This window comes from Carcharodon carcharias, chromosome 19, assembly GCF_017639515.1.
Source record: "Carcharodon carcharias isolate sCarCar2 chromosome 19, sCarCar2.pri, whole genome shotgun sequence".
Taxonomy (NCBI): Eukaryota; Metazoa; Chordata; class Chondrichthyes; order Lamniformes; family Lamnidae; genus Carcharodon; species Carcharodon carcharias.
Window position 1 is genome coordinate 88,155,324 of NC_054485.1, and position 9,897 is coordinate 88,165,220.

The window sequence follows — 9,897 nt, forward strand, 5'->3', positions numbered from 1 at the left end:
TAGTAGCTCTGGTAGCTCACTTGCTCTCAGCTGGAAGATTTCAGCCCATTCCCATTTAAATTCCTTCAGCCAGTTTTGTCCAAGGAGGCTTGGCCTTTTGTCTACTACCACCATCAAGGGTAGTTTTACCGACTGGTTACCACAATGAACAGTAACTCTGCTTATACCTTTGACTTGGATGTCTCCTCCCATGTAAGTTTTCAATTTGGCATCTATTTTTCCAAATTTAGTTTACATTCCCCGCAATTCAGATATTTGAGGGTACGTTCGTCAATTACCATAGTGGAAGCTCCTGTGTCCACTTCCATTCTAATTGGTCTACCATTCATCCTCACTGTTACATATATTGGTCCTGTTCTTCCCATCATCAAATTAAACAATGAATAAATATTTGAATCCATTACTTCAGGCTCTTCTATGTTGTGGATCTCACAGGGCTTTCTCTTTTGTTTGAAGGTCTGCCTGATTCTATCCTTGCAATGTCTCATGAGGTGTCCATTTCAAACACAGTAAAAACATTTGATTTTTTTTAAACTGCGCTTCATTACAAGGTTGTCTGCTTCCACCTCTGTTACCATTATTCCATGTTTCCGCTGCTAAGTAACTTCTTTTTATTTGTCTGTTAGCAGTGGCTGTTTCCTGTTTCTCAGCAGAGCCTTGCATGTTCATGTCCTTTATGGCTGGGACTTCCCACCAAATGTGGGGGATGGTGCCATTTTATGCTTCCTGGCTTTCAAGTCCCTTACTGCACTTTCCATGGCCAGTCCTATCTCAAGCACCTTCTTAAAATCCAAATTTGTTTTGGACAGTAATCTCTCCTGAATTGTGTCTTCATTTATACCACACACCAAACAATCTCTAAGCATATCATTTATAGATGTACTAAACTCGCAATGTTCTGTTAACTGTTTCAGACTTGCCACATAACAAGCAACTGTCTCTCCCAGGGCTCTATTTCTTGAGTTAAATTTGAACCGTTGCATCGTTAATGAGGGCTGGTAATGACTTTTTACGAGGTTCCCTAAGTCATCAAAACTTTTTGAATCTGGGGCACTGGGTGCCATCAAACTTCAAATCAATCGATAGGTCTTACTCCCACAAGTGGAGAGGAGGATCGCTTGCCTCTTCTCCTCCCCCACAATGTTGTTCACTTGGAAAAAAGAATGGCGAGGCGTTCAATATAATGAGACCAATCATCTGTAGTTGGATTGAAAGGTTCAATTTATCCAAATTGCAGCATTCTGTGAGAGGATTACTTCAACGATTAGGACGGAACTCCTACTTACAATTACCGTGTGAGGTACAGCCCGATTTTGTTTTTCTTGATTTCTTTCATTTTTTTTCTTGGCTTTCCCTCATCTCCAGTTTGGTGGATCCTAGTCACTAGTTTGTTTGCACTTATGGATCCGGGTTGCACACTTGTTTCAGAATGGCCGAGTTGGTACAGTCGACAGAGTTGATCAGCAGACAGTTCTTAGGTAGAGCACATTCTGTTTCTTTACAAAGGAATGCAGCAACTATACTTGTATGCTTTCAACACAAACCCTGTCTCTACATTACAGAATCTAACTCAAGACTACTGACTACTGAAGTAGCCCGCACTACTCTGCTATTGGATACTAAGGTTGTGTGATCTTCCACTATAACATTCCTCTTAAAGCTACATTACACATCAGATTAACACAGACAGACTAAGTGAATGGGTAAGAACGTGGAAGATGGTATATAATGTGAAATTATCCGCTTTGGTAGAAAAAACAGAAAGCCAAGAGCATTTCCTAAATGGTGAGAGATTGGGAAGAGTTGACATCCAAAGGGACCTGGGTGTCCTTGTTCATGAGCCACTAAAAGCTAGCATGCAGGTGCAGCAAGCAATTAGGAAGGCGAATGGTATGTTGGCCTGCATTGCAAGGGGGTTTGAGTACAGGGGTAAAGATGTCTTGCTGCAAATATATAGAGCCTTGCATGGACTGCACCTGGAGTATTATGTACAGTTTTGGTCTCCTTATCTCAGGAACAATACTCTTGCCATAGAGGGAATGCAACAAATGTTCATCAGACTAATCCCCGGGATGGCAGGATTGTCTAATGAGGAGAGATTGAAGAAACTAGGCCTGTATTCTCCAGAGTTTTGAAGAATGAGAGGTGATCTCATTGAAACTTACAAAATTCTTACGGGGGTGACAGGGTGGATGTGGATAGGATGTTTCCTCTGGCTGGTGAGTCTAGAACCAGGGGACACAGTCTCAGAATAAGGAGCAGGCTGTTTAAGACCAAGATGAGGAGGAATTTTTTCACTCAGGGGGTGGTAAATCTTTGGAATTCTCTACCCCGGAGGGCTGTGGAAGTTCAATCATTCAGCATGTTCAAAATAAAAATCATTAGATTTCTGGATACTAATGACATCAAAGGGTGTGGGGATAGTGGGGAAAATTGGTGTAGAGATAGATCATCAGCCATGATCTGTTTGAATGGTGGGTCAAGCTCTACCAGCCGAATGACCTACTCCTGCTCCTATGTTCCTCTGCACGGGGCTCAGCAGGGGCCTGGTCTCCAGCAGCCCTCTGAGTGTAACTACTTCCGCCAGCTGTGGACCCGTGTCAGTGATGTGCTCACCAGATTGTGATCCTGAGCCTTCTCTAGAACTTGGACCCAGTGAGGTGACCAGTGGGGGTTGCAGGTGAATGCCGTGATGCTACATCTTCTGAAGATTCTGAGGCATCCTCCGCAGAGGTGGGTTTGGGGTCCAGGTTGCTATCCTCCTCTGTTCCCTGCTGGTACCTGGAATGGAGAAAAGAAAGATTGAGTGGTGGACTACACAGGCTCCTTAATGAAATACCTCTCTCACTCAGTGGATGCAGCTGATAAGTGCAAACCGGAGGGATCCACACTGGCTTCAGGGTGGAAGACTTGGACTGACATAATCATGGAGAATAGTGAAATATCAGGTGAAATTTACATAATGAGAGAGGAAGTATTAAGGGTTTTAACATCTTTGAAAGTGAATAAACCCATAGGCCCAGATGAAGTGCACCCAAGGTTAGGGGAAGCAAAAGAAAAAATAACGGAGGCTCTGACCATCATTTTCCAAACCTTACTGGCTACAGATGTGGTGCCTGAGGATACTAATGTTGTGCCATTGTTTAAAAAGGATAAAGAGCCTGCACTAGTACAGCACATCGAGCCTACCCTCATTGGTGGGAAAATTATTGGAAAAGGTTTAGATGGATAGCTTAAATCTTAATTTAAAACGATCTGGATTAATCAAAAACAGCCAGCATGGATTGTTAAAGGAAGGTTTTGTTTGACTGCCATGATGGGATGTTTTGAGGAGGTAACAAGGAAGCTTGATGAGGGTAGTGCACTTGACGTAGGCTACATAGATTGTAACAAGGTTTTTGAGCAGGTCCCATGTGGCATACTGGTCACAAAAGCAAAAGCCCGTGTGATCTGAGGCAAAGTGGCAAGTTTGATCCAAAATTGGCTCTGAGGATGCAAACAACATGAACAAGTAACAGATTGCCTTTTGGGGGATGGGGTGGGGAGAAGGCGGTGGTGGTGGGGAAAAAATGATAGAAAATGGGATAGAAGGGGGGATAAAAAAGGGAATAAAACCATGGATAAATGAATAAAAATAAAAATAAGTGGATAAAAAATAAAAATGAATATAGGAAAAAGGGGATTAAAAAGTAGATGAGGAGAGAGTTCTTGGTCTGAAGTTGTTGAACTCAATATTAAGTCTGGAAGGCTGTAAAGTGCCGAATCGGAAGATGAGGTGCTGTTCCTCCAGTTTGCATTGGGCTTCATTGGAACATTGCAGCAGGCCAAGGATGGACATGCGGGAATGCGAGCAGGGTGGTGTGTTGAAATGGCAAGCGACAGGGAGGTCTGGGTCATGCTGGCAGACAGACCGGAGGTTGTCCGCAAAGCGGTCACCCAGTCTGCATTTGGTCTACCCAAAGTCGAGGAGACCACATTTCATATCAGGACATCTTTGTCAATCTCCCCTTTGCCCCCAGCTATCGCTGACCTTCTATCCAGCTTCACCTGCTCCACCCCCCCCTTAAACAATATAAATTTCATCACATTTCTACTTCTCTTCAGCTCTGAAGGAGGGCCATATGGACTCAAAATGTTAACTCTGTTTCTCTCTCCACAGATGCTGCCAGACCGGCTGAGTTTTTCCAGCATTTCCTGTTTCTGTTTCAGATTTCCAGCATCTGCAGTATTTTGATTTTATGTTAGAGGTTATGCCTGAACTGTATAACATCCTGGTTAGGCTAGAGGTCAAGTACTGCTTGCAGTTCTGGTCACCACACTACGGAAAAGGTATGATTGCGTTAGAGGTCGCACAGAGGAGATTTATGGGGATATAGCCTGGACTGGAGGATTTTCGTACTGAGGAAAGATTAGAAAGGTTATGGTTGTTTTCTTTGGAAAAGAGGTTTAGAGGTTGGGGGTGGGGTGGTGGCGCCTAATTGTAGTGTGTAAAATTATGAGTGATCTGGACAAAATGGATAGGCAGGCCCTATTCCCCTTGGTTGAAGGGTCCATAACTAGGGGACCTTAGATTTAGGATAAGGGGTAGGAGGTTTAAATGGGATTCAAGGGGAAACCTTTCCACTCAGAGGGCAGTGAGAAACTCACTGCCTGAAAGAGTGGTAGAGGCAGAAACATTCATTAACAAGAGCTAACCAACTTAATGTATAACGCTTTAATTTCATTGTATGTGACTTTACACTCCCAGGTCTCTTTAAATGCTCGTTAGAGTGCTCGCTCGCTATGATATGCTAAAAGTTCATATGAATTTTATGATGAATTACATTGTTAACCCTGATTGCGATCTGTCCTGGTGTGAGCAACTGAGAAATGAGTTGATGACCTGTGATTTGGGCCTTCATTGACCTCAGGTTTTCTTGACCTCTGGAGATTTGGTTGAGAAGTAAAAGTTTTGGAAGGAATTGCAGCCCAGTGTGAAAAGCAGGAGGCCTTCTGTGTGAGCATGAAAAAGGTGAACACTTTAGCGGAGCCATAGAGGCTCAGAGGGCAGAGAAGACAGCAGAGCCTTGAGAGAAGTGGCTGACATGGTTTCCCAGCTTTAGACAAGCTTGCCATTGAACTCTTTACAAGTTGATGGGAGCATGAACATGGGAAACAGTTGTAGCCAGAGATCCCGAGGCTGTGATATGACCGTGCGAGCAGATGGATTCATGGTAACTCTTGTTCAGTGGTGGATTTAGAGTTAGTGGGGCCATGAGCGCAGCTTCATTTTCACTGTGCCCCTGCCCCACCTCCCAATTGGGACCCAGCCAAGGAAAAGAATGTTCTCTCTTATCTCCCCGCTGTCCCCCCCCCCGCCCCCCTAATTTTCATTCTCGTGTGTGCAAACGGTATGTTTTTTTTCATTCACTCATGGGATGTGGGCTTCACTGGCTGGGCCAGCATTTATTGCCCATTCCTAGTTGCCCTTCAGAAGGTGGTGGTGAGCTGCCTTATTGAACCACTGCAGTCCATGTGTTGTAGGTACCTCCACAGTGCTGTTAGGGAGGGAGTTCCAGGATTTTGACCCAGCAATAGTGAAGGAACCGTGATATATTTCCAAGTCAGGATGGGAGTGACTTGGAGGGGAACTTCTAGGTGGTGGTGTTCCCATCTATCTGCTGCCCTTGTCCTTCTAGATGTTAGTGGTTGTGGGTTTGGAAGGAGCCTTGGTGAATTCCTGTACAAGGACAGAAAAATGGATCGCTGGCTTTTCAATAGTCAAACCTTTTGATTGTCCCATTTAGTTTATTGGAGCATTTTCAAACCAAATTTTACAGTTTAATACAGATACTGATGTCTCTTTACAAAGCAACTGAAATTGGTTTGATTTATCTTCATTCAAATGTACTGGCATCTGCAGCAATGGTGAGATTAGCAAGGAACATGGTATATTGGCTTTGCTTTTAATAGCATTTGCATAATGTCTCTGGGGGCCAATAGAAAGAATATCATCTCATATTCTCCTGCATCAACAAATACATTCAGAACTGCACGAGTTCATTACAGTAACAATCTATCCAACCGGAAAGATAGTCACTAATCATGCAACCAAACCACAAGCGACAAGTAGTTAACTTTCTTGGGAGAGGATATTGTTTACCATTGACCAGAAATGGAACTGGACTAGCTATATAAATACTGTGGCTACAAGAGCAGGTCAGAGCTAGGAGTCCTGCAGAGAGTAACTCACCTCCTGACTCCCCAAAGCCTGTCCACCATCTACAAGACACAAGTCAGGAGTGTGATGTAATACTCCCCACTTGCCTGGATGAGTGCAGCTCCAACAACACTCAAGAAGCTTGACATCATCCAAGACAAAGCAACTCAACTTTTTGGCACCCCATCCACAAACATTCACTCCCTCCACCACTGACGCACAGTGGCAGCAGTGTGTACCATCTACAAGATGCACTGCAGGAACTCACCAAGGCTCCTTAGGAAGCACCTTCCAAACCCACGACCGCTACCATCTAGAAGGACAAGAGCAGCAGATACATGGGAACACCACCACCTGCAAGTTCCCCTCCAAGCCCCCCGCCACCTTGACTTGGAAATATATCTTCGTTTCTTCACTGTCACTGGGTTAAAATCCTGGAACTCCCTCACTTACAGCGCTGTGGGTGTGCTTGCACCACATGGACTGCAGCAGTTCAAGGAGGCAGCTCACCACCACCTTCTCAAAAACAATTAGGGATGGGCAATAAATGCTGGCCTAGCCACATCCCAAACATGAATTAAAGTAATGTTTTTATAAAAAGAAAATGAGCTGCAAAATAATGTGCCGATGTGCTGGTAAATGGCGCTTTTACTGGACGGTGAATTGAGTCATATATATTCGTTGCATCTGATGTAGAATCACAGAATTTTATTGGCACAGATGGAGGCCATTCAGCCCATCATGTCTTCACCAGCTCTCCAAATGACCATTATGACCTAGTGCCATTGCCCTGCCTTTTCCCCATAACCCTGCACATTGTTTCTATTCAAATAATCATCCAATGGCCTCTTGAATGCCACAACTGAACCTGCCTCCACCACACTTCCAGGCAGTGCGTTCCAGACCTGAACGACTCGCTGTGTGAAAAAGATTTTTCTCACGTCACATTTTCTTCTTTTGAAAATCACTTTAAATTTGTGCCCTCTCGTTCTTGGTCCTTTTACAAAAGGATACAGCTTCTTCCTATCTATTCTGTCCAGCTCACTCATGATTTTGAACATCTCTATCAATTCTCCTTTTAGCCTTCTTCCAAGGAGAACAGTCCCAACCTCTCCAATCTATCTTCGCAACTGAAGTTTCTCATCCCTCGAACCATTCTTGTAATTCTCTTCTGCACTCTCTCCAGTGTGTTCACATCCTTCCTATAATGTGGCGCCCAGAACTGTACATAATACTCCAGCTGAGGTCTAGTAAGTAACTTATATAAATACAACATAACCTCCCTGCTCTTGTACTCTATGCCCCTATTAATAAAGCCCAGGATAATATATGCTTTATTAACTGCTCTCTCCCCCTGTCCTGCCACCTTCAATGATCTATACACATATACACCCAGGTCTTTCTGCTCCTGCACCCCCTTCAAAATTTCATCTCTTATTTTATATTGTCTGTCCATGTTCTTCCTGCCAAAGTGCATCACCTCCTGTGATCCTGATCTGAAGCTAGGTCCTCTCTAACAGTGAGAAACAATCTTACCTTCTCCTCCTCCAGCCCGCTGTGTTCCACCCGACAGGAATACTCAGCCTGATCCTCCGGATCAAACTCCATCCATTTCCAGATCCGGTAGGTTCTGTCGTGATTGGGTAAGATCCTAGTGGACAGGGTCTCATTGATCAGCACTCCGTCTCTCCACAGAGTCACCTCGATAGCTTGAGGGTAAAACCCGGTTTCGACACAGGACAGCCGGTTAGAATCACCCAGACGGGTAAAGAACACGACGGGGGCAACTGAGAGATAAAGAAAGAGGAGTCAGTACAGGAACCTCGAGATAGAGACTCCCAGGCAGCAACCCATTCACCGACTCCCAGTCAACCCGGCACTCACCGACCCTCACACCCCCTCACTCACCGACCCTCACACCCCCTCACTCACCGACCCTCACACCCCCTCACTCACCGACCCTCACACCCCCTCACTCACCGACCCTCACACCCCCTCACTCACCGACCCTCACACCCCCTCACTCACCGACCCTCACACCCCCTCACTCACCGACCCTCACACCCCCTCACTCACCGACCCTCACACCCCCTCACTCACCGACCCTCACACCCCCTCACTCACCGACCCTCACACCCCCTCACTCACCGACCCTCACACCCCCTCACTCACCGACCCTCACACCCCCTCACTCACCGACCCTCACACCCCCTCACTCACCGACCCTCACACCCCCTCACTCACCGACCCTCACACCCCCTCACTCACCGACCCTCACACCCCCTCACTCACCGACCCTCACACCCCCTCACTCACCGACCCTCACACCCCCTCACTCACCGACCCTCACACCCCCTCACTCACCGACCCTCACACCCCCTCACTCACCGACCCTCACACCCCCTCACTCACCGACCCTCACACCCCCTCACTCACCGACCCTCACACCCCCTCACTCACCGACTCTCAATCCCCCCTCACTCACCGACCCTCAGTCCCTCCCTCACTCAGCGACTCTCAATCCCCCCCTCACTCACCGAATTTGAATCCCTCCCTCACTCACCGACCCTCAGTCCCCTTCACTCACCAACTCTCAGTCACTCATAGACTCTCAATCCCCCTTCACTCACCAACTCTCAGTATCCCCCTCACTCACTGACTTTCAGTCCCCCCCCATTCACCGACTCTCAGTCCCTCCTCACTCACCGACTCTCAGTTTACCCCCCTCACTCACCAACTCAGTCCCCCTTCACTCACCAACTCTTAGTCCCCCCTCACTCACCGAATCTCAGTCACTTTCTCACTCACCGACTCCCATCCCCCCCCTCACTCACTGACTCTCAGTACCCCCTCATTCACCGACCCTCAGTATCCCCTTCAGTCACCGATTCTCAGTCCCCTCTTCATTCACCGACTCTCAGTCCCTCCTCGCTCACCGACTCTCAGTCCCCCCGCTCACTCACCAACTCTCAGTCCCCCCTCACTCACCGAATCTCAGTCACTTTCTCACTCACTGACTCTCGTACCCCCCTCACTCACTGACTCTCAGTCCTCCCCTCACTCACCGACTCTCAGTTCTCCCCCCCTCACACACCAACTCTCAGCCCCCCTTAACTCACAGACTCTTAGTCCCCCCCCCTCATTCAGCAACTCTCAGACCCCCCCCCACTCACCGACTCTAAGTCCCCCTGTCACTCACTGACTCTCAGTCCTCCCTCAGTCACCGACTCTCAGTTCTCGCTGTCCGTAATCCAGGTATTTCCTCAGCCACTCGACACACTCCTCCTCTAGGTAATTCTCCCACTGCAGGCTGTTGACTGTGTCTCAGTCCCAGTTGTTTTCGATGCTGTGTGTCCATGGGACAGATGTTACCCACACCAGGTGATCCCTGTCGAGGCTGAGGAAATCCCTTGAATCCCATCCATATCAGACAAACCCACTCGTGCTCCCGTTATCCCTCAGCTCACAGCAGGTCAACATCTGGGAGTCCTTGCCCATCATCCTGCAGCTCTCTAATGCAACATTAAAGTACTGGGGATGCTGGGTAGGTGAAACAGAAACAGAAAGTGCTAGAAATACTCAGCAGATCAGTCAGCATCCTCAAGGAAACAATTAGGATTAACTATCAGATCAGTAAGCTTTCATCAGATCTGGGTAAAGCTAGATATCTCATTGCCCAGACATCATGGGCAGTGATG

The 9,897-nt window shown here is 46.9% G+C and overlaps 1 pseudogene; it reads right to left on the reverse strand.

Moving 5' to 3' along the window:
* Positions 1 to 2,639: 2,639 nt before the first annotated feature.
* Positions 2,640 to 9,697, reverse strand: LOC121291269 (annotated as a pseudogene).
* Positions 9,698 to 9,897: the final 200 nt, after the last annotated feature.